The 27195-nt window shown below is 36.0% G+C and overlaps 1 protein-coding gene across 2 annotated transcripts in view; it reads right to left on the reverse strand.

Annotated features, from left to right (window-relative positions):
• Positions 1-27195, reverse strand: part of Lrrtm4 (leucine rich repeat transmembrane neuronal 4) — a 792914-nt gene that overhangs the window by 61940 nt on the left and 703779 nt on the right. The window lies entirely within an intron of this gene.

Consider the following 27195-nt stretch of genomic DNA (forward strand, 5'->3'; position numbering starts at 1 on the left):
CCCTAATGCTACAACCCTTTAATACAGTTCCTCATGTTGTCATGGCCCCCAACCATAAAATTATTGTGTTGCCACTTCATATCTATAGTGTTACTATGAATTGTAATGTAAACATCTGGGTTGACCAAGAGGCAACCCCTTTGAAAGGTCATTCAACCCCCAAGGGTTCACGAACCATGGGTTGAGAACCATTGCTCTACGGGATTAATGGTTCAGGGCCAGAAGGTGGAACTTGACGTTGCTTGTTTGCCTAGCATGGCTTGTGTGCAAAAGGTACTCATTCCAGCCCCAAGCAAATGTTACAAGAGACAATGTGTACAGAAAGAGAGAGACAGACAGAGAGACAGAAACAGAGACAGAGACAGAGAAAATAAAGATTTCTACATGGAGAAAACTTCCTGAGAGCAAGGGCATTTACCAGCAGCAGGCATGGCTGATTCTGATTCTGGTGTTACTGAAGCAAGCAGTTGTAGTAATTAGCTAATTCATTCTAATATGTTCCTGACAAAATGAACATTGTAGACAATCATCTTAGAAATGTTTAGGCGAAATAGGCCTCTCTGATAAATTAATTGACACAATTATTATGTAAGTAAAATAAAGTGAAAGACATATGTTTCTGTAAAGATGAGTGGGAATTTAAGAGAAACAACACTTAAGTCTTAAACTATAGAAGTTAGAGACTGAGTTAACTTAACTGTCAAACAAATGCCACTTTCCAATGCTCAATAATGGCCTCAGAAGAGTTAAGAAATATACACAGGAATATATCTTGTAAATTGATGAGATTAAATTCTATTATTCCAGTTTTGATTTCAGAAGTTCTGCAACTGTCCCAGTCACAGCTAGAGACCACAGGAATGTCTGTACCTACACAATGCAAGTTGCCTGCAACTTCCTTAGCTAAGTTCTTGGTCTCGTATTAAAATAAAAAAACATAAAAAAGAAAAAAGAAAAAAGAAAATGTTCTGAAACAGGCTTAAATGTTCTTAAAGCAGGAGATGATTTTAATCCTCTGCTGAGTTTGTATTAATGAACACTGGGTACAGCATAATCACCTTGTTTTGTACGTATCATTTTATATTGAAAGACTGGGTCTTACTCCTTAGGTAGGAAGGCCTGTGCTATTCAGCACAGGGTCTGACATCATTCACTACATCTGATCATGTTGGAAAAAAACAGTAAAGGGTTTCATGCTCTCTTAAACTTGAGTGAGTAGCAATCTGGATCAGGTTCTTTAGGAAAGCTAATGAGGTGCAGATGGTAAAAGAAGTATGGATGTTGTAGCTTTTAGCGTCTACTTAAGGAAGTGAAAAATGAACTAGAATGTATCTTTCTTCTCGATATATATATATATATGTGGATATATACATATATGCATATATGCATATACACACACATATATGTGTGTATATACATATGTATATATACATATACATATGTATATATATGCATATATGTGTGTGTATACATATATGTGTGTGTGTGTCATGTTTCTCCCCCAATTTAATTTTTAAAATAGAATCTATTACTAATTAACTTAAATGTTTTCTTTCAGAATATTTTGAGAAAACAAGGATTTATTTTCTATTGACTTGTAGGGTCTCATAATGAGTGAAGACAATTGTAGCATTTACTGAGCAGAAAATAGTCCTTACATCATAATTTCTATTAATAGAACTAAAAGGAGACAAAAAAACGTTGCTGACAGAGTAGTTTCTTCTTGACCACAGCCTTCCCCTCATCATATTCAACATGGAGTCTGAAAAGAAATGGTCCCCACATGCTTTTCCCATAGCATGCAAAGGATAAGAAAGGAAAGGAGTGACAGGGATGTGTTCACTAATATGGTTTTTCTCAGTTCCTCATGGATAAAATAGGGACACTTTCCTACATCATGTTATACTTAACAGTATCCTTTGTAAGAAAAGTCTCAAAGAATAGAAACCAAAGACTTAGACACATTTGAATGTTGGTGTCAGACTTAGGTCATTCTCTTTGACACTATAACCCATATTTGCAGATGGTCATACTTACTTAACTTTGTATCTAAACCATCAATAGAAAAAATAGATTATTTGTTTTATAATAATCTATTTTTAAATTGATGGTTTACTTAACCCTCAGGAGACCGGAGGACCCAGGGAGTTTAGAGGTCTGATGGGGTGGAGTATGGGATATCTACATGAAGACAAGGGAATGAGGAGGTATGGAATATGGAACAGTCGGAGGGTGGATAGGGGGTGTAGAATGTAGAGTATATAGTTTAAAAAGAAAAAAGAGAAAAAAATAGATTATTTGGTTTATAGTTTTTCCCAAAGACAACATGATCACTATAATGCCTTCTTGGAGTAGAGATAGCATTGGTCAGGTATCCATGGGCACGCATAAGATTGACACAAATGGGTCTAGGGCAGAGATAGCATTAATGGAGCAGTTGAGATCCCCTAGTAGAATTTGGGATGGTCAGAGTTCCCTTACCTGGGACTCTAGCCATTATCCCCTCCGTACCTTTTAGCGGCCACAAATCCTGCATTATTAGAAGTGGAAAGTCAGCTGAAGAACAGACTCTTATGGTTCAGCCTCCTAGAAGTCATGATGGGGTGGGACTTTGTGGTGATTTCAGATGTTTTTATGTCACCCGCACTCCTACCATTAGCTCCAATACTGCTGCATCAATAAAATTCATGTATTCAAAACCCATACCCACCCACTCTCTTTCTTAATTTCTAGTCACATTTTAACTTACTTGCAAAGTTAACTTAAGCATGCTTCCTTTCTTTCTGTTTATGCAATCTTGTAGTCATTCTACTATACTGAAATTATTGTATTTGGTACAATTACTTGCTTTATTGCCTGGTGAGGTTCAAACCAGGGTTTCCTGCCTACTAGACAGAGGTTAACTTTTATTTCTCACAATTCTATTTCAGAACTTATTTTCTTCCTTTTTTTATCCATTCTGCCCCTGTGTTCTCTAGCATCTCACTGCACCAAGTAAGAGGAAATATAAGATAGATTAGATTCACATCCAAAACAATCTCAGTTGCTTTGAAGGTGAATGGGAAGTTTAAGAAAGTATTCCAGAGCACCACGGAAGTAACGGAGAAATAATACAACAATCCAGGAAGAATCAACTCCATTTTAGTCTTAATCTTTGGGAAATTTACTCTAGGACATAGTTTTATGGTAAAAACAAAGGATCCAATTTTTTTTGTATGTTAAAGGGATCCATGTTTCCAAACATACAATATTGTTAGAGTGCAGTTTGCCTAAAAAGAGTTTCTCACAACATATTAACCAGAGTCATAAAACTATCAGGAACTTATGAAACGAGATAGCGAAGTGACTTTAATTACAACGCTGGTGATGTTGATAAGAAACACGTAAAATTTGTGGTATACTCAGCCATGAGTGCTGCTACTGCCATAATAAAATGGAAAAGCATCGAGGCACAGAAGGAACAGGGACAGTTGTGACATGTGCAATCCTCATTTGATTTCATCAGTTTTCTGCTGCCTGTGCCAATTAGGCAGATGGTTTGGGAATAATTAACATATGTGATACTAATTTTTTGCATTAAAATCAAAGTGATTAGGTGTGTCTTAATGAATGTATATTCATATTTTAAATATATTTATATGTATTCAATATACAAAAATCAATATATATATTTGTATTCATAAATATATAGCTAGATATAGATACTGAAAAATACAAAATAAGTTTGAGATTGTGGTCTGTAATCAGAGTATGAAGAAATGTTGCATATATCTGCATGCAGCACATAGCCAAAACTTTTCTGGAATCATGTGTTTGTTTGTTTGTTTAATTTTAAAATAATGACTGTGCTTTGTTTAAATATGTCCCTAAAAGTATATTAAAAGACTTGAGAAAAACCATAAAACATTTGTAGGAAAATCCATGCCTCCGTCTCTACTGTACTAGACTCTAGCTTAATAGGAAGGATCATGGGTTATCTCTAACCAAGGAAATACCTAGCTCACTTTCTCCTCTAGTCTAATGTAATTACTATAGTTTCTGAAACATCACATAGAACATAATGTTTTTCTTCTTCATGTAAATTTTACAGAACTGCATTGAGAGAAGATGCTAGGGTCTTTCATTTCAATGGAACTTGGGAGATGATGCAATAAAATCATTGTTGGCACCACTTTTGAGTGCCTATTGAAGTTCTTTGCAAAGAAGCCTTCTAGGAGATACAGTAAGGACACAGTCAGAGAATGGCAATCTCATCCAACTAAATTGTCATTTTTCTCTGAAAACTACAATATTCCCTTGGTGTCAAAGCAAGACCCAAAGAAATTATAATAGTTTTGCCCAACAGGGGACATGAAATAAATTCCACAAAAATTAAAAATTGCAACATAAATAAAAATAACTCCATAGAGAATTTACCAGTCTCCAATTGCTTCATCTGGTCTCCTGAGCTATCTTCCTGGTATAGCAGTCTCCAGGGTGCCTTAGCCCATAGTCTGATGATTTCTGTTGAGAGAATACCAGCCAAACTAACATATGCTGGTTTGCCAAAAGAAGGGATTAAATAATCCCATAAATGAGCAAAAATAGAAACATATTTGGCAGTGGAAATATTCAAGTAAATTATGATAATATAAAGATATCATATTTCCAACATGAACAAAAAAGATCTAAGTGTCCTTCATAGATCACACATCCCTTTAGTAATAGTATGAACTTTGTGATCTCCGAATATGTGGTAAAATGCAGTCCTGATGATCCTAAATATGAAGATAGGAGATGCCAAGAATTCAGATAATGGGAAATTTTTAATGAAAAGACAGCCCGATATTATATCACAGGAATAAGTATAAACTAAATCTGCAAGGATAGAAAGTCCTCCTGATGGAGTGAAAATGGAGATGACAGTATGAATCAAAACACATATCCTAATTAATAATAATGAGTTTATCATCTACTAATATGAGAGCAAAGGATTACAAATGAAGAAAACGTTTCCTAATGGAATAATTTTTGGCATTATAGTTGACCATTAGCAGTCCAGCATCATCTCAAGGACTAAAACATTGTTCACTGGTCATGACTGGCTACATAAATAGGATATGGAGCAAATGTGAAAGAGCTATTAGTCAATATTTTATAGAAAACACAAGCAGAGACAGGTTACAAGAGGGAGATAGAGAGGGGAAATACATTAAATGACAAAATCAGGAAGTTGTGCCTCTACATGGAACTCCTCAAGTGAAGGCTGAAACAGTGCGCAGCAATAGTTTGGTAGAAGGTATTTAACATAAAGTTTATGCTACCTCTGAACTCTCCCTTCCTCATACTAATATCTTATTTACACAAAATAGTGAAATTCTACCACTTATTTGTGAGGCAATAAAAACACCAAGACATTTTTAAATAAATGAAGTAATATATATGCTTTCTAGTTAACACTGAAGAATTAAGAAGAAAGAGCATGGTGGCTCACATGTATAATCTTAACACTTAGATGCTGAGGTAGGAAGGTTGCAGTGTTCAAACCAAGCCTTAGCTACATGCTGAGTACAATGTCAGCCAGCTACTGTTAAAATAGCAGACCTTGTCACTCACACACACACACACACACACACACACACACACACAGACACACACATACACACAGTCTCACACATACAGTTTCTCTCTCTCTCTCTCTCTTTCTCATACACATACACACACAGAGTTATTGAGTTATTTTAGAACATATTCATTTTGCATTGTGTGTGAATGAACTCATATGAGTGGAGTGCACTGGGGTATGTGAATGTTTTTGTCTATGTGCACATACACAACCTACATGGGAACAAATGTTCACATGCACATATGCATGCAGATGCATGTTTTAAAGAAAATAATAGACAAGTGCTTCTAATACATAGTAATAAATGCAATAAAAGCATAGAGAGAGAGGTCAGTTGATTTGATTATATAAAAATAAAGAGTTCTAGCAAGAAAAACAAAATTAAATACCATGGAGATGGACAGGAGTATATTGGAGAACACAGAACTGATTGCCTATCAAATATAAGAGCTTAACTAAGTTTCATTAGTATGTACTGATACAAAAGGGAAAATATCCAGTTTGGTTATACTAATGACTGTACTTTTGATCTCCCTAAAATACAGAGAGGAGAATAGATTGCTATTGAAACTGCAAAGCCAGAAATATTTAGTAGTATTGTAAATAAACTGAATTAAACTACTTAAAAATATCTCCTGCCTTTCAGAAGTGTTTGGTCAATCATAAGATCACAGATGAGTAGAAAACCACGGGGAAGGTGCCCATCACACTGATTCAAGTGTCAAGTAGCAGATTATCCATTAACCAAAACTTCAAATTATCTGTCTGCTAAGCAGAGCCAATCTCACAAGGAGAAACAGGTATACAGTTCTGACACAAGCAGAAAGATATTTCCATCTTTAAAAGGAATTCCTCTCAACTTCCATGGCTTCTACACATTCCATGAAACTCTGATTCAGAAATTTTTATTATTTTGTTTCTGTACTCAGAAATTAACCATAAGATTCCTGGGCAAACCCAGAGGCACCAAGGACACAACAAGAGAACTTGTAGAATCAACTAATATGGACCCAAAAGGCTCACAAAGACTGAATCATCAACTGGAAATGCATGGGACTGCCCTAGCACCTTTCTCCATATTTAACAGTTGTGCTGCTTGGTCTTGTCCAACATGAGGATGGACAGTCTCTGACTCTGTTGCCTGCATTTGAGTCCCTTTCCCTTAACTAGACTGCCTTGCCTAGCTTCAATAGGAGAAGATGTACCTATTCATACTACAAGATGATGTACCAAGGCTGGTTGATATCGGGGGTGGGGGGGCGCTCCCCTTTGCTGAAGAAACAGGGAGGAGTAGTGGATGGGGTAGTGAAGGGGAGGCAGAGGGAAGGACTGGGAGATCATGAGGGAGGGCAAACAACAGTCCGGATGTTAATTATATTACATTAACTAAAGGAATCATGGGAAAGTATGTTTCTGAAAGAGAATAAACTCATGTAATGGACTATTGAGTACCTCTCCCTCCTGAGACCATCCCTTCTCCTGGTATATCAATAACGTATGTTCAATTTTGATGTGGATGTCCATAGTGTCTGACCACAGAGAATATAACATCTGGTCACATTGACTTTAAATATTTCTAATATCTGACAATATGTTTCCAGTGTGAAACAATTAGTCAGAAAGGGCTTGGATAGTTTGGTTCTGTGATCATTTCAATTGGCAAGACTTCATTTCTTAGGCCAAAATACTATGGTCGGAGGACTTGAGTAATGGTATATTTGGGAATTTCAAAAATTCCAGAGGACTATTATACTATTTCAATGTTCTGGTTGATTTAGTAACACTCGTAAAACTATCAGTCATGTATGCCACCACAAGTCTTTTGAATTAGACTTATCTCCAGTGTATTTCCCTTTAAGATAAATGTTTGAATGGAAAATGGACTCTGATTACCTGAGTATGTCACTTTGGGTGATCCTGAGTTCTCTGAAGAGTCTTATCTTCCCCCAAGCTTTCAGGAAAGGAGGGAAGCTCTTAAAAGCTCAAGAACAAAGATTCCTGTATTAACTCTTGCAAAATTGCATCTTATTTGGGCTCAAGTCCTGTCTATGTGGTGTCTAAAAGTGGAGCCCTAAAGCTAACTGGAAGAGATATCACTGTAATGCACATTTCAAAGAGACTCTGTTAGTTCTTCTAAGCCCGCACTTTGAAGTGTTCTGAGAACAGAATAATGGCACTTGGGAATAAGAGGTTCAGTGTCTCCTTGCACATTTAGCATTGTGCAACCCTTTGAGAGAGGATAAGATAGAAGTGCATAGACCCGTTAGACAGTTAAAAACTTCTTATCATGGGTGATAGAAATACTAGTTATACCTCAATCTGACTTTGTGTTTGCCAACAGCAATTATACCTTTGCTTCTTTGTTTGCATCAGATATTTTAAGTGGAGCACCTGTGAGCATGAGCTCTTTTACTCCTTCTCAATGGATGAAAGCAAATCTGTGTCTCAGCTCCTAGATTCCTTTCAAACAAGAGCAGTATAAGAGTGGAACACATTCAGCATACATAGTGCCAAACTCATTAATACCTTCTATTCACCCTTACTCTCTTTGCCTTCCCACATTCTGTCCTGCCTCCTACTTTTCTTAACCTCTAGTAGGTAATATCTGATCAGGAGTTTGTCCTAGGGATTCTTATCCTATGATTTCATATCATAAAATGCACTCATCAAATTCTGCATTGGCACCCTGGCTCTAAAGGCACCAGTTTAGTCTTTATTCCAGCTGTGATCTTCCCACAGTGCTCATTATTCTGTGAAGATGTTAATTTCTCCCAACAGAAAACTAATGCTTTCCTATAATCTATATCCTTGGAGACTGTGATCTCACACAGCTCCTGATATAAGCCTGAATTCTACCTCTTTTGGAGATTAGGCACCCTGGAGACCTAAGAAATAGTTCACAGGTGATAGCTACTTTGTCAGGAGCTAGTCATATTCAAAACTTGAGTCTTATCTTGAGGAAACCCTTTCATCCATCCATCTATTCATCCATCCATCCATCTATCCATCCATCCATCCATCCACCCATCCATCCATCCACCCATCCACCCATCCATCCACCCATCCATCCTTATGACATTAGCTTTAATTTTTAAATTCAGACAATGTACAGTCACCAAAGAAGAGAATTTTAATGAGGGATTGGGTGCACTAACTTTGGACTCTGAAGAATTGTCTTGCGATTGATATGGGCAGTGACATTGAATAGACAGAGCACTTAAGAAAAGAAAATAGAACTAAACTTAAGGAAACAAGCAAGTGTAGAAGCATGATAGTTTGCCCAGCTGTCGATGAGGTGTGACTATTTGAAGTCCTTGCCTTGACTTTCCCACAATACTGAGCTTTAACCTGAAATTGCAAGTTGAAATAAACTCCCTCATCTTTTCAGTTGGCATTATTACAGAAACAGAAATGAAACTACAATAGTAAGGATATTTGGTCACATATTACCAGATAATTACTCTGCTTAATTAGGGCCTTGCCCCACCTGCTGAAGGAACCTGTAACCAGATATTCTATTGCATGCTATATTGCAGTCTACTGATTAGTATTTAAATAAATTATATCTGGATGGCAAGGTTTATACTTCACTTAATCTTTTTTTTCCATTTTATTTCTTTGTATTGTGGACAGTTTATATACATTCTGAGCACCATATGCATGCCTGGTGCTATGGCCAGAAAAGATTGTCAAATCCCTTGGAACTAGAGGTGCCAATGATTATGAGGTGCCTATGGATGCTAGGATTGGAACTCGGGTTCTCTGTAAGAACTGTCAGTGCTCTTAACCACTCAGCCATGTCTCCAGTCTTATGGAAAGTATTAATGGTCTTTCAAAAAACTCAAGAAAATGTATTCCAAAGTGTTAATGCCTTTTCAATCTAGCTTGGTTGGAAACATTGGATATCTCCTTTGTATTTTAATTGAAAAAAGCTGTTGATTTGTTATCTTTCACTTACAAATTTTGACAAGTTTTTATTTAAAACTAATAACACCCTCGGGACTAAAGGAGCAGGGATGACCTTTTAGTTTGACTCACCTTCTTTGGCAGGCATCCACTGTTACCCTGCGAGGTGACCACCACAGAAGCCATAGATTTCTACGTATTATATGCATCTGAGAAGCTTCAAAATGACACGTATGTAACAAACCTTCCAGAGAGAAAACTTTAAAAACTTGCTCATTTCACATGTTGTCTTTAGCATTAACCTCATCCCAAGACCGAGACATTCTCCTGGGAAATGCCAGTGAGTGTTTTAGAACTAGTGAACGGTACGTCCTTTATCATTGACAGAGTCTTCAAATTCAAAAGATTCAAGCATTACATCTTAGCCAGATCTTTCTACACTGATCCTTGCTGATGTTTCTATGTCTCCTTTAAGCATCCTCTCCTGGAAACAAAAACAAACTTTATCCATTAGCATTGATACTTTTTACCTTTTAACTTAGAATTTCTAAATTCTAATTTAAGTAAAAACTTTAAAAATATTTTCTTTTATTCTTTTTTCTTTCTAAGTAGTGAGAGAATAGTAAGAACAAATACATTTTACCCATGCCATGTTATTTTCTTCTTTTTTTTAATTGGTTATTTATTTCATTTACATTTCCAATGCTATCCCAAAAGTCCCCCACATACTCCCCCACCCACTCCCCCACCCACCCACTCCCACTTCTTGGCCCTGGCGTTCCTCTGTACTGAGGCATATAAAGTTTGCACAACCAATGGGCCTCTCTTTCCACTGATGGCTGACTAGGCCATCTTCTGATTCATATGCAGCTAGAGACACAAGCTCGGGGTGGGGGGGGTACTGGTTAGTTCATATTGTTGTTCCACCTATAGGATTGCAGATCCCTTTAGCTCCTTGGGTACTTTCTCTAGCTCCTCCATTGGGGGCCCTGTGATCCATCCAATAGCTGACTGTGAGCATCCACTTCTGTGTTTGCTAGCCCATGCCATGTTTTGATTTTCTGTCTTTTGATATAAATCATCTTCATGTGACAAAGTACACTATTAATGTGTTTGTGTGTGTTTGTGTGTAAATGTGGGAACATGTGTGTGTTTGTGTGAATCTGCATACATGTATACCAGATGTATTCATTAATCTTTGTATTGTCATAATATATAACATAATATATAACATAATATATTGCTAAAAACTAACCCTTCAATCAAGAAATGGAAAGGTTTGATTAATCAAAATTCAGTGGACTGGGAATATGTTTCACTGGTAAAATGCTTGCATGATATGAGGTCCTGAGTTTGCAGGCCCAGACCTACCCTAAAAGACTTGATATAATTCTGCATAGGTATAATTCTGGAGCTTATTATAGAGCTGACAGATCCATGGAACTCACTAGTTTAGCCCACACAAGGATTTATAGATTCAGTAAAAGCCTCTTCCTCAAAGAACAAGATGAAGTCCAATCAAGGGAGACAAACAGTGTCAACCTCTGGCATTCCCATGTGCAAACATGGTCAAACACACCAATGCAGACATAGGTACAATACAACACAGACAAACACACACCAATAAGACAAAGTAAATGTTTTTGTATTAAAATATTAAATACAGGGCCAGACATGGTAGAATATTACTTTATTCTCAGCACTTGACTGGCAGAGGCATGTGGATCTCTGCACTCAAGGGCACCGTTTTACGTTTTACATAGTGAGTTCCAAGACCGCTAGGACTACATAGAAAAACCATGCATTAAAAAAAAATCTTACATAAAGTTCAGCAAGAGAAGGAGAGAGAGAGAGAGAGAGAGAGAGAGAGAGAGAGAGAGAGAGAGAGAGAGAGAGATCTAGTGTAATGTAAACAGTTATAATTTTTATAATTTTTGGATTCCAAAAATTTATCTTGAACATAATTATTAAACTCTGGACAATGCTGTAGCTATGATTATGACCCTCCTTGAAAAACAACCCTCTTTGAAAATGTTTGTTCACTCACTGTTTAGAATAACTTAGCTTTAGCTTCTAACTTATATTTACTTTTAAGAAATTCTCCACAGTTAATGACATTCTTCTATCTCATTTAGTGGTAATGCTACTATCATAGAGTTAAAATTATATCTGAGCAACAATTGTCACAGGTAACACTATTATGAATTTGCAAATCTGCAGTTTTCCACTTACATAAAATGAATATATTGTGAATATACATGCATAAATGTGACATGTATATGGTATACACATACATATGATAAATATACATGAAAATGTTCTGATAGTTTATAAGCACTTTATACAAATTATATATTTTTATTTGTGTTCATACTGGCTTATGTATATACATATACATTTATTTTTTAACATAAACTCTCAACGTAATTAGCAGACCTCCTGCTACCCTGCTCTCTGCATACCTAGGCATGGTTCAACTATTGATTTGTTCCCACTTAAGTAGTTTGCTCTATATCTTCTGTTGAGTCTCACATTGCTCATGACTCTTTGTCTATTTAGTTCATGACATCCATAACCATAAATACAAAATTTAGTGGCTAATAAATTCATGATTCTCTTGGTATGTGATCACTTGATATTTTGCCATTTGCTATAATGACTTACAAAATGGCTTATCCTGAATCCACAATCTAAATCGAAAACCTGCTCTGATGTACGTGTGTACACACTAACAAGCATGCTGACATCTGGGGGAAAGGCTATTAAGATGCTCACATGTCGGTTCACATTTTCCTCACTGGAGTCTGCTGGCAAGACCAGTTTGACATTACCCAAGCACTTAAGAGTGATAGCTACCACCCTTCGTATTTTCACTTTTTTTCTTTAAAATATGTTAACTCACATTTATTTGTTATTGAAGAAAATTAAGTGCATTCTATGACTGGCCTGGATATTAGCAGCTTTCTACTCTACACACAAGCATCCATTGTTGGTTAGCTAAATATTAGGTAACTTGATCACTGGCATCTGAAAGCATTATGTTCTTCTGTAGGATATCAGAGGATTCTTATACTGAGATTTGAATACTTTCCCATAATTTTTAGAAAAGTGTTGGGAGTTTGCCTTTCCAGGGAAACCATACCTGCCCCTCTCAATTTGGTGTATTGTAACACAAGCTTTTTGGCTAGGGAGATAAGTAGCATATTTTTAGAGTTTCGGTACCTCATAGCTACATGGAACTGTATATGATATATGAGTTCAGAACTTGGGCTAGGGATTGAGTTTGGAAATGCAGATTGGGGAGTTGTTTTACATGGAGATAACTTCTGAAAAATTGATACAATACACTTATAGGCCAAATTAGGTTTTTATACTAAGAGATGTCCATATCTGTTTTATTTTATTTGCCTTTGGTTAGCATTCTTAATTTAGTACAACTAATTTGAACATTTGGAACTTTGTCTTCAATGCCCTTGCCTTCACATTGAACCTCTTCTATGTTGAATGTGAAGCAGGGATTTTGCATGTGTGTTCAGTGCCACTGAAGCAACACACACGTACTTTGGCAGCTTCATACATACTCACAGACACATGCAAGTACATACACACATGTATTCAATCATGCACACTCATATGCATGCCTACACACACATACATTTCTCTGACCACCAGCTACATTCCACATGTCATTATTTGCAGTGGTTCATGCTATTTCCATGAATCAACATCTTGAATTTTCTTCCAATTCTATTCAAAAGGATAAAGATAACTAAGACTTTCTCATGTATTCTATATAAATTATTTGTCTAAGAGCAAAGGAATAGCTTTAAAAGTTTTATAAATATTTACATTTTTCTCAATACAGTTCCAGGTTTATTACAGGGTGACAATATGAAACTTGAGAAAGAAAGGATTAATTTTAGCTCACAATTCTAGGTTACAGTCTGTCACTGCAGGAAAGTTAGAGGAAGACCACAAGGTTCTAGGCACATCATATCTACATTCAAAAGCAGAGAGAAATTAATGTATGCCCTCCCACTTGTGGGCTTGCTTGTGCTGAGCTCAACTCCATTACTTTTAAAGAAATAAGAATTCCCTCCTGACCAACCTAGGGAATGGTGCTACTCATGGTGGACTAGGCTTTATACCTAAGCTCAGGTTAATTTGAAAATATTTATCTTATTTATTTAAGTTTATATCTGAATTTTCTATGCATATTTATGATCATGTATGTGTTTGTGGATGCTCAGAAAGACAACGAAGGCATTAGATATCCTGGAGGGTGAGTTTTAGGTGGTTGTAAACCACCTATGGTGATATCCCCAAACCTGATTCTTTGCAAAACCTTTAATTACCTAGTTGGCACAACCTAGAGTCACCTGGGAAGAAAATATCAATCAAGGGATGTCTACATTGGGTTGGGCATAAGTTGGGGATTGTTTTTATTAAATTCATTATGTAAGAAGACACAGGGAAAAATACAAATCAATAGGACTCACTGGCTACTGGAACCAGAAGCTAAAGGATACAAACCACTAGTTCACTGTCAGGTTAATAATGAGAGACCCTTGTGAAACAAGAGGGGCCTTGTGATCATGTTAGCAAAATTGGAGAGGTAGAACATGCTTTTTGGATAGGGAGTTTGGTGGTAAATTTTCTAGAGTTTCAGTACCTCATAGCTACATGGAACTGTGTGTGATATATGAGTTCAGAACTTGGGTGAGTGACTGTGTTTGTAAATACAGGTTGGGGAGTTGTTTTACATGGAGATAATGGTTAAAAGCATAAAAGTAAATGAACTCTGTAAGGGAGTGATCCTGAAGGGTGAGGAGTTTTATTATAAAGCTCCTGTTTTTCTTTCCAAGAATCACCTGCAACTTAGTAACCCACAGCCCTGCAGCAAACTTTGCTTGTAAAGAAGCTATTTGTTCTCCAACTTTGTGTGGATGTTTTAAGTGATCAGTCTCGTTTAATCCATAAAATTATCTCATCTCAGAAGAGAATTAAAATTTGCTTCAAATATATAAGCTGTCCTCACATAGAACACATCTTTCAATTATGTGAGGGTTTAATCATAGCTAAGAGGATTTGAAGGCTGATTCTTCTACATTAAATATACTATAATATCTACTCATAAATCAGCATTTCTGGTGTGTTATCAACAAATGTACAAACTACAAAATAAGTTATTAATAATATTTAAAGCTGCCCATGTTTAGTTATTTAGCTTTTCAATTTCCCCCCTAACATGAATCTTTTTGGAATTTATATTTTGTAGTCATCATAAAGCACTTGGGAATGGAGCTACTTCTCTATATACCAATTTTGACAAGTTTCATCTTAAACAAAATGGATATTTTCTCCATTTGCCTGTCCTGTTATATTTCAGCACAAAGAATAGACAGTTTATTCAGTATTACACTTAACTCTTTTTATTTTCTTTTTCACAATGTCACTAGATAAACTTCACATAAAAATTATTTTGAGACAGGGCCTCCTTATGTAGCTACAGCAAGCCTGGAGCTTCCTGTAGAGACCATACTGGTCTTGAACTAATTGATATCTCCCTGTCTCAGTTTTCAGAGCCCAGGGATTAAAGACATATGCTACCACTCCCAGATATTAGAAATAGTTTTAAAGAATGTGCAGTCTTCATTTCTATCAACAACAATGACTTATTTTAAGAAGCAATAATTTGGGGCTACAGGAAATATTCTTAAATATTTGTTACTGTGATAGTTAGCTTTCTCATCTTTACACAGCCTATGATTATGCTCCTTAGGGAAGGTCTACCCGCAGTTGGTTAGTCTGTGGGAAACTCTTTTAACTAAGTAATTAAGTGAAGAGACCCAGTCTACTGTGGGAGGTATCATTCTCTAGGCAGATAATCCCAGACAGTACAAGAGAGAGGAAAACAAAATGAGCACCAGCAAGCAAGTGAATACCCACACATTTATGCATCTCAGTTCAAATTTGAGATTATCCTAAACTAGCAATTGCAATGTCTTTGCTATACAGGCAAAGATTTCTGCTACTGTAGCTACATAATGGCTTGGTTACAAAGAACAAAATGGATTTTTTTTTCATATGTTTGTCAATACCTCGGCTTGTAAGTATCAAATTTATATAGTTTTAAAATTTATTGTGTATAAAGGGATCTGCAACCCTATTGTTGGAACAACATGATGTACTAACCAGAACCCCGGAGCTCTTGTCTCTAGCTGCATATGTATCGAAAGATGGCCTAGTCGGCCATCAATGGAAAGAGAGGCCCATTGGACTTGCAAACTTTATATGCCCCAATATAGGGGAATGCCAGGGCCAAAAGAATGGGAATGGGTGGGTAGGGAAGTGGGGGGCGCTATGGGGGACTTTTGGGATAGCATTGGAAATGTAATTGAGGAAAATATGTAATAAAAATATTAAAAATCAAAAAAAAAATTATTGTGCTAGAATATTTGCTTTAAAAATTCATTTGAGCTGCTAACGTGTCATCAAAGTTGTTCAATGAGTTTTCATTAGATTTTTTGTTTGTTTTAGAGACTGTATTTAAATTATAACATTTCTACTTTCACTTTCCTTCCACCATATCCCTCTTAAGTAACCCTTCCTACTTTCCTTCACGTGTGTGGTATTTTTTTTCATTTATTGTTATTGGAAGCATAAATGTATATGTATGTATATTCCTAAATGGAACCTGTTGAGTCCACATTATATTACTTGTATGTATGTTTTCAAAGATAATTGCCACTAGACAATCATTTGATGTGTGCTTTCCTCAGGAGAACCACTCTCTACTGATCCCAGCTTCCCTCAGTTACCTGTAGGTTTGGTTTGGTTTGGTTTGGTTTGGTTTGGTTTGGTTTGGTTTGGTTTGGTTTGGTTGGTAGGGTTTAGGCATAATGATCTTTTCCCTATCTATTTTTGCATGTTTGTTGGTGTCCTTGGTCAGCTCACATTTCGGTGTCATGATGGTGAGATTTCTCTTGAGTTTAAGATACAATTCCTAAATAGTCTCTGCCTTTACAGTCTACAAACTTAAATGAAATTCTGAGCATTAATGATTATAAAATAAAATACCTTTCATTTGTGAAAAACTAAACTAAGCTATGTCCTCCACTATCAAGTCTTGAAGATGTGATTCTGTATGTAAAAAGCAACAAGCACATTCATCTCATTAACACGCAGATTTTCTTTCAATAATAAATGCCAACTCCAGATATGAACCAAAATGTTTTTAAGATAAATTCCAGAATTTACTTTACCTGAAGATAAATTCTTTATTACTCTTTACATTACTATAAATATTGCATATGTATGCCTACTTGACATGTTTGTACAATCTAGATTACATGAAATTTTCTTGTGTAAAGGGCAATGTTATCATGGTAAGAAAATTGAAAAAGTCCAGGTTTTGCTATTATGCTGTTTGAAATAGGAATACTTTGTCCTCATTAATTAAAGCTCCATTCCAAGATTACATTTTAATTCTGATGAGGAATTTATAGAAATAGCAGAATGACTCTTTCCTTAGCTTCTAATTTTTTGTATAGGAGACTCAGAAATAAAATATATAGCCAACTTTGGAGACGTGGGTCATACAAGAGATTCAGTAAATAAGGGCAAAATAAATGAAGTGCATATTATGTTAAAGAAATATTTTAGTAATACAACAGGTTGATTTCAGTGAAGGCTAAGTTTCCTTGAACTATCATAATATGATAAATAAAAGCTACCTGGAAAACAAGAGTGTAATCTTCCCCTCATCTCTGACAAATTTAGTAGAAGGAAAAATTATTTGTGAGAACTTAAGTTATTTCAATACTAGTAAACTAGGTGATTCAAAAAGATAGTATCTTACAAGATTGTTCTCCAATGTCTAAATTATACCTACTACGATAGTATTCTCTTCAAATTCTAGACTTGATACATATTGAGCAAACCACTTAGATTCCTAGATTTAATATATTCCTTAAATAATACTGAATATTACTGATCACTGGGCATCTGATAGGTATGTTTGCTTCTTTCATCCTTCAATAAGGTTGAAACTAATACCAAGGCACAATTGAAGACCCATGTGAGTGCATATCTCTGCAATCTCTGCAATATATATATATATATAATAATACATATATAATATATATTATCTTAAATTCTAATGCAGTGTAGTCAGGGTTACATTCACAGAACATGACTTGTTTGTAAAGAGCCTTTCTTCTTCTTTAAACATGTAGATGGAGAAATTTATATTTTGGTTTTATAATCATGTTAAGAAAAAAATTTAGTATTGCATAAAATGATAGGGTTTAAGTGATGTATGTAGTTCTGATTAAAACTAATGAGACAAGCATTAACAAACTCAGCCAATATTTAAAGACTATACACCTTTATTTGGGTGTATATCTGTGCATAATGCCTGCCATTCTTTGATAATGTCATTTGCTTACAGTTACTCATACAGACCAGCATTCTATTTACAGCGATAAGCTTTTATTAAAAGTAAGTTTTCCAAGAGCTCTGAGAAAATAGATTGGTAATATATGAGTGAGAAAAATGATTGAAAATATTTTGGAAAGGTTAATCATAACATCAGAAATCTTCAAGACCAACTTAAATTAATGTTTTGGGGTAGTTTTGTCTTCGAATTTTTAAATTATCACAGAAGCTCCTAAATGTCAGGGGTATTTGTTTTATTCTTGGCACTTACAATGGCAAGGATGTAGGAGAGAAAAGAAGAAAAATCACAATGATAATGATGAATCACTATAACCAAATGCATTAAAGCATATTTGGAGTCATTTCGTAGCCTTGGCATAAAATTATACATGGTGTGCTGGTTAGCTTTTACTGTTAACTTTACAAAACCTAGTGTCACCTGGCAAGAAGAATATTCAATTAAATAATTACCTTAATCAGATTGCCCTTGTGGTTAATGTCAGGGAAGAATTATCTTGATTAATTATTGATGTAAGACAGAGCAACCAATTGGTATTGGCAGCATTCCTAGGCAAGTGGACCTGGGTTCTATAACAGTCATGGATAAACAGGAGCCAGGGGGAGCAATTCATAAGCAGTGCTCCTCCATGGCCTTCTGTTCAAATCCTGCCTCCAGATTCCTAAGTTGTGTCCTTCCTTTGAGTTCTCTCAATAATGGACAATGACCTGGGAGTATGAGATTAAATAAGCCCTTTAGTCTCCAACTTGCTTTGGCTATTGTGTTTAGAACAGCAACAGAAATGTATCTGCGACACATGAGAAACAAACAAACACAACACAACACAACACAACACAACACAACACAACACAGAAACAGTAACCAATGTAACTATCTGAATATCAAAGTTGAGTACCCCTAAACTGAAAAATCTAAGATCAAACATACTTCAAAATCCAATTCTTTTTGCTTAACTTATGCCCGGAGATTTTTATTTCATGAGATAAACAACATCAAACATTATGATAAACTACAGCCAAAGTATAAAGTGGATATAGACCACACATGAATTTTGGGTTTAAAGTTAGGTATTATTCTTGAGACAGATAGTTATGAAAAGGCAAATATTTCTAAATCAAGAATTCTCTTGGTTCCAAGCATCTCAGAAGAGGTCAGTCAATTTCTAATTTTATTCTTGCTCATAACACATTACCTACGTGTAATTTAGTTCCTTAAAGTTGTCAAAGAAAATGCATTTTCATTGACTAAACCCTTAAGAACACTAACTTACAGTACTATTACTCTCATAACTATAAATAATTAATAGTATCATGACACCAGTTTTCTTTAAGTTGTATAAAAGCAGCATGAGCATTAAGTTGCAATAATCCTGGCAACGTTGAGCTTCTTAGGAGTTGAGAGTGGAAATCCCGAGTAAGGAAGTGGGTCAGTCAGCAAAGTGCTTATTATGCAAAGACAAAGACATTCATTCAGGTCCACAGGACCCATGTAAAAGCTGAGGATGGTGGTGTGCCTTGAACCAGGGATAGGTGTTGAAGCAGACAGTAGAAAGTTAGACTCTCTGTTCAGAAACAGTCTAGCAAATATTTGAACACAAGTTTCTGGAAGAAACACCAATCTCCAAATATACACAGAGGTGAAAGAGTACATCTGCATATCCTGCACATGGGATGAGGTGCACATAAATAAAACTAGAGATATTTGAGCTAATTTATTACCATTTTTAGTTATAGGCCTCACATCTCTTAACAATCGGTTAAGCAGTACAGAAGAGGCAATATTAAAATGATTTCTGTAAAACAGTTCAAAAGTATACTTTCAGCTCATTTATGCTGAACAACTTGATAAGTGTTTCTCTACATCCAAGATTGTGATTACTTCACTGCATGCTTTGCTGTGGGTTTATGCACACAAGTGCAGTCCCCGCAGACCCAGAAGAGAGCATTGGATCCCTAGGGACCAAGGTTGTAGTTGACTATGAGCTGCCTGATACAGGTGTTGAGAGGCAACCTGTAGTCTTCTGCAAGTACAGAACACAGTCTCAACCAATGGGCCACTTATACAGACCCTTGCCTGCTTGTTTAAATTTGCCTAGTTTCATTATGTGTAGCAACAGATTGTTGACATGAAACACCATATCCCTCAATGGAATGCAAAGAATTTGGGTACCATTATAGGAGGCAAATTATTGCCTGTCTTCTACAGTGTAAATACTCTGCACTGAGATATTTTTGTAGTGTTTTCCCTAGGATATTTTACCACTGTGTAATGTTAATTATGTAACTGATAAAAAGAGAAAAAGAAGAAATTAAAGAAGTACGTGAGGAAAATAAAAAAGACTTTCCAATTATTGTCGATGACAGATGGGAAATCACTGAGGGAAAGAGAGAGAGATTTTTATCCTCCAGTGTCAATTTCTGAAAGAGAATATCTAAAACCTTGAACTGGATTGCATTCACAGTTCCAGTCAGGTGTCAAGGAGACCAGACTCCAAGAGAAAGAGAACAAATGCTCACTTAGATGTTTTTGTAGCTGAAAACATTCACTGGCCATGTATCCTCAAAGGCTGGTTTCAGAATAAGAGATTGGTGGCATACATTTCTTACTTCATAGCTTCATAAACAATAACCATATCATTTATAATTAGGAATAATTATATTTTCCAATATTTGGAGCCTCAGTTGGATATCAACTCATCTAGTGATATAATTTCAAACCTGTCATTTCCAATTAAGCATGCTTGCTGACTGGGAATGACTGTTGTGGAAGAATGTCATAGGAATGTTATTGTATTATTAAAATGCTATTAACTAATACAGTTTCCCACAGAATGAGACAGATCTCATTTGGAAGCTTGCATTTGTATAAATCATGAAACTCTTTCTCTTTAAATAGTATTGACATATAATTTAAAAAATATTGATGCAAATTCTAAATAAAGTTTTGTGTTTTAAACTAAAAATCATTAGCATGTATGGAAGAGACATTTGCGGCTTTAGTGGGAGGAGTAAACACAGGGTCAGTGTTCCACTTGGAAATTCTTATGTCTAGCAAGTGACTTAAAGAGTCTTTCTTTGTTCAACTAACGATGGTCACAGAGAGTCTAGATCAGGCCCTCTGCCTCACCCTGAAATACAGGGTGAGCAATGTTGTGATCCAATACTTCTTCCACCCCAGAAGGATTATCTTTAACAATCCACTTACTTTGCCATTAAGAATGACTGATACGTGTTTTTCCATTGAGAATGAATTTTCCCACAACATAGTGGGAGGAAAGAACAAGGATGGAGGCTGTGCTTTATAATAAGTACTGGTGTAACACAAAACTATCATCTTGGCACCCTTTTCCTCTTCATAACCTCAAGCATAGCTTAAATACATTAACAAAAATCTGTGCAAGTGATAACATCATTTCAAGTAAGTTCTGAAGTGCTAAGGCAAGTTTCTCAGTATTTATATCCTATAAGCTCAATCTATTGAGTACAGAAATGAAGGTACTGTTTTGCTTCTCTTGCATGCGCCAAGCATCCACTGGTTTGCTGACAGGTACTAGGTGGAGGGCCATCTGATGAGGCAATGAGGCCATACCAGTTAGTGTTTCAGCTTCAGAGGATGAAACCAAACCCAAAAAGAATAAGCAAAATGATACAAAAATGCCACCAATTGGATATATTTTCACTAAACTGACTAGATGGGATCTCTCCATTTTAGACAGAGGCAAGGAAAGAGCAGGGAAGAGCAAAGGGAGCACGAACATCAGAGTCTTTTTACCATGCTGCCAAGAAAGTGTGGCTTTTAATTCATTGCCTTAAAAAGGCATTTGTGACACCAGGAGATGGAGAGAATCCATTAAATACCTTGAGATTCTTAACTTTACAGTGTGACAGAATTAATTTCAATTATTATTGGTATTCATGAACAAAAGCAGTCATCAAAATGATAGGAGGTTATGAGTCGGTACTTAAGCATCAAGAAGAAAGAAAACTGAGCAATATATGAAAAAAAGGTATTCATCATTGAAGATGTGAATAAGCAAGTGGAGGCTGTGAAAAGTATGCAAAAATAAAAACAAAAAATTAAATGGCCAATAAATATCAAATATCAAATACTCAATAGTACTGGAAAAAAAGGGATTTAAAACTTTAAAAACTTTCACAGATGGAATGGGGAATAAAATTAAAAGAAAGGAAGTTAATGAGAAGCTGTGAGACACTGAGGCGATAGCAGAAAACAATTTGATATTCCTCTATGGCAATTCGTTTTATCTGTGCACTTAACTGGGTCATGGGACACCAGGGAAATGGGTACCTGGTCATTTCTGGGTGTTAGTGGGCTTTCTAGAGGAGTTCAGCACTTGAATCTGGCAGCATTAAGCAGATGGCCCTTCCTAGTAGAGGCAGTTACCATCCTGTTAGGTTGATTAGAAAAGGAAGTGGCAGAAGAAAGTTTAAGAATCAAGGATTTCTGTCTTCTCCTGCTGTAGGTGCCCCTTGTCCTTAGAACATCACAGCAAGATCAATGGTGTTACTATCCTTAGTAGCTAATCAAATACCACTGACCTTTCTGACCACCTAATATGTGACAAACAATAAACCTGGTCTGTGTAATCTAATGAAATATTTTACTTTATAACATATTTCTTTATAGAGACCAGACACATGCCTCAATGGTTAAGAGCATTTGCTCTTCTTGCAGAGGATTGGTTTTAGTTCCCAGCACCTCATTGTGTGGCCAACAACAGACTTCAACTCTCAATCCATAAGATCTGATGTTCTCTTCTGGCTTCTGGATACCAACACACACACACACACACACACACACACACACACACACACACACACACGTACATATTGCTTCTAAACTATGCTTTAAAATAAATGGTAAGGTTTACACACTGGAATCTCTAAAAGATAAACTAGTGGTGGACATTTTTTTTTTGGTTCACGTAGGTAAATTTCTGTAACAAGATGTAATGCCAGGTTGTTGGGCCCAAGCAAATAATAGGAAAATAATCGACTAAGGGGAAGAAAAACAAAAACACAGGGAACAAAAGGGAATATGAAGAGGAGGTCTGCAATTTTTCCAAGGTCCACCAATTTCCCTCTTTGCCTGAAAATTCATTAAGAATTTACTCTTAACATTATAAAATTACATAAATTGTTCTCCTGTTCATGAATTTTAAGTCTAGTTTCACATATTTGTCTATGTATGTATGTATTTGTGTGCATTTAAACATATATGACATATAATTACATAGACGTGCAAAAATTTACATCTGAATTAAGACACTCTCAAAACCTTTCAAACTTGTATTCCAGAAGACGGAGAGGCAATACAGAGATAATGCAAAAAGAAAAACATAGCTCTTAATATATCATTTGATGTACAAATGCTGTTTGAATATCATCTGATAATGTCATATTCACAAAATTAGTACCCATTTTTAAAATAACATAGTGAAATAAAACATAAATCATATGCTTTCCATGATAAATAAAAACTAATCTCAGTGGGCAGATGAGTGTTCATGATGAGCCAAAATTGGCCAGGCTTCAAGGGAGCTACATCTAGGCATCCATGGTCCTACCATATAATACTACTGCCTACCATAGAATGCTACCATATAATGCAATGTCTGTTGAAAATTTCCCACTACATAAGATTAAAATAATATTAATAGTAGGCATATCTGTCTCTAAAGGCCCTGTTATAAACTGCCCACAATAATCCTTGTAAATAATAACTTGAAAATATGAGCTATTTCTCACAGCTATTCTCCTTCTTCATATCCAGGTCTAAGAAAGTTGAATTCAACTGTTTCTTTATTGATTAAGGTAACTTAGTTTCTGAACTGAAGTTTGGCAAAGGAAGAAAGAAAGAAAGAAAGAAAGAAAGAAAGAAAGAAAGAAAGAAAGAAAAGAAGACAAGTATGATAATTGCTAACTACAGTTTAGAATTAGAGTCTCCTGTTAAAGGTTTGCCACTACAGATCCTGCTCACAGCTATGTTTCTGAATGTCCACTCCTGAAGTTTTTAATGTGCCCTAGTCATGACATATCAATATTGCCTAGAAGTTTTCCTGAGGAAATGTGATTTTTTTAATGTTAGTACATTTTACACATTATTTGTCTACATTTAAGCCCAAAGCTTGATTGTTCCTCTTCTAATAACAGACTATGTTGTCTTCATCTTGAAAAATTGAAATAGGATCTTTAGTTATAAGTCAGGAGCCATAAGTGTGGAGATTGACAATGTGTGCTTTGGCCCTCTTTTGAGCAGAGATGTGGCAGAAAGCTAAGTGTGATTGCATTGCAGTGAATCCAACTTACTGTTATCAATGTTGTGTTTACCTTTTCTTTCAGTCTTTTTTCGATGTTAGACAATGAATATTTTGTAATGTATTTTTAAAAATTTAAAAATGCAAATTCTGGGTTGGGAGCGATGGTTCTGTGGCTCTCTTGCTGCTTGTTTGAGTGCATGAGGACCTGAGTTCCTAACCCTAGCACCAAGTAAAAGGTCAGCATGTTTGGGCAACTATGTAACTCTTCACAGTGCACCCAGACAGAGACAGCAGGATCTCTTGGTCAGTTGCCATAACCTCATCAGTGAGCACCAAGTTCACCAAGAGATTCTTTCTCAGAATATAGGGAAATTTAGTGAAAAAACTAAACTCTAGCTTTCATGTACATGCACAAAGGTGCACACATGAACAGGCACACAAACATAAAATTCAAACCTAACATGATTGTGAACTTAATGAAAAACATTTGGGGCAAATGTCCTATGTGAAAAAACTACTACAGGCTGCAGAGACACTTGAATGCTGGTAAGGGAACAAATGCAGGCATCTCGGGAGGAACACTGCTCAGGCTTAAAATGCACTCCTTCTACACACATACTACACAGTCTGATTGTCACCATGGGAGCTGTCATGAAGCATATTTTTGTCTCCTTTGCTTCAAATATGAAGTGACTATTTATAAATGTGTCCACAGGGTGGACAGTGTTCATCTTGTAAACAGTACAGAAACTAAGAGACTTTTGATAAGGGGGTGGAAGAGAGAGCATTCTAAGCATGACTCTGGTTCAAGCCCCTAAGAAGGACATCTCAGAAGCAACGAATATTAGGAAGGATCTGGAATCTCCAGATAACATTAAAATTGGAAATAATTCCAAAGAGCTGAGTTGTAAAGGTCAGAGTGAAGCATGTGGTATGCCAGGGTTGAAACATTTAAAAAGCCACCCAAGCTCAGAACTTGATAAGAACCTGATAAGAACTGCCTCACAGGATGAAAGAGTCAATGGGTAAAGGTGGTAGGCTCTTATGTGTGAGGACTGTGCTCAGTCACTCAAAAATCACATTAGAAGGAAAGTAATGGCATGCATCTATAAGCCTAGCATTCCTATGGTTAGATGGGGAAGGTAGAGAGCCTTCTTGTTACTTTGGGTTCTTCTGACAAAACACTAATCAAAAGCAACCTAGGGAGGAAACTGTTTATGACACCTTATTGGTTAGAGTCCAACACAAAGTGTCACTTGAATTTAAAGCAGCAATTCAAGACAAAAACCTGGAGGCATGCAGGAATCTTAAGCAGAGATCATGGAAGAATGCTGCTCACTGGCTTGCTCTTCATGGCTTGCTAAGCTTGATCTCTTATTCAAGCTAGAGTGACACCAGTCATATTAATCACTAAGAAAATATCTCTCACATGTTCATACATGCCAATCTGATGGAAGCAATGTCTCAACTGAGCTTCTCTTTTCACATGTGACTCTAGTTTCTGCCAATTAACAATAAACTGACCAGAAAAAAAAAGTAACAAGAAAGTTTCCAGGGTGTTTACTTATTATCTTGTCTGGAGGATGCACAGTAACCCAACCAACAAAGAGCCTCCAATTCACTGAAGCTGAAGGCAAGAACATACTCTTTTGACTTGTCCACTGAAAACACATTCATCTGCTCATATGTAAATGAATGAACTAATAAAATTTTAAAATAAAAAACATAAAATATCAGAAGAAATAACTTTTCAATCTGTGCCTAGGTACCATGTGGAAACCTCATCTGGATGGCTTTGCTCCAGCATAACGCAATGTGTTCTGTATCATTGCAGGAAACATAAAATAGACTCAACTTCACACATCAGGTTGATGTTTTATATTCTATATTTAGGTATTTATGAATTATTCCACTTTTGCTGACATGTGACATCCATCATTTTATCATCTCCCATTGCTGTATTTGTTTAATCTATCCATCCATCCATCCATCCATCCATCCATCCATCCATCCATCTATCCTTCTATTCACCATCCATTTATAAGAATAGCAGTGAAATAGCATAATAACCTGTCATTTTTAGAAGAAAATCCCTTGAATTTTAAATGTATCTTGGTAGTTATGATATAAAATTGCTTTTCCTATTTTGGTTATATTACATAAAAATGTTATGCATATTCCTGTCCACACCTATATACTGAGATTACCTTTTATATTCCGATACTTCAAAAATGAACCGGTCTAGTAATCTTCCTGAATGTATTCTCACATCTGGTAGCAGAAAGCTGAAATGTTCAGACTTACTCATAAATGATGTTAGAATGGAAAACAGCCCCATGATTAATGCAAATAAATAGTTATTACAGTTGAAAAGAACTAAAACCAAGTTCTTCTGACTGAAGAATTCAAGAAAGATTTTTGTGAAGATATTTGAGTCATGTTTGAAAGACAAACAGGGAATTATTTATTCAGCCACTGTCATCTTGATGTAGCAGATACCAAAGGCAACTGAAAACCATCCAGTTCAAGTAAAGTCCTTTCAAGGTATAAGCCATGCTTCTTTTTGGGAAATCTGTGCCAGACAACAGTTGTTAAGTTTTCTAAAGTAATGTCTTTGGTCCTTTCCCTCTTTTCTGCAATACATACAGCTTACACTGAAAATTCTCCTGGGTCCAGTGTACTTCCTTTGCAACATATTGTTCAACAAAATATTTCTCTAGGCAGATGGACATTGTTTTGAAGTCCAAAAGGAACCTTATTTGCATTGACTTAGGTCTGCATGGTCCAATGTTCTTGGAGATATGAGGATGATGGACTGAAAAAAAAGAGAATGGATCAGACCAAGGAAGGAAATTCCACCTAAGACTCAATGTCTTTTAACCACTGAGCCATTTGGTGCTTGTTATAACATTGGATGAAGTGTGATTAGTGGGTGTATAGGGGAAG

Source organism: Mus caroli, unplaced genomic scaffold (genome assembly GCF_978045245.1).
Source record: "Mus caroli unplaced genomic scaffold, Mus_caroli_1 scaffold_7, whole genome shotgun sequence".
NCBI classification, from domain to species: domain Eukaryota; kingdom Metazoa; phylum Chordata; class Mammalia; order Rodentia; family Muridae; genus Mus; species Mus caroli.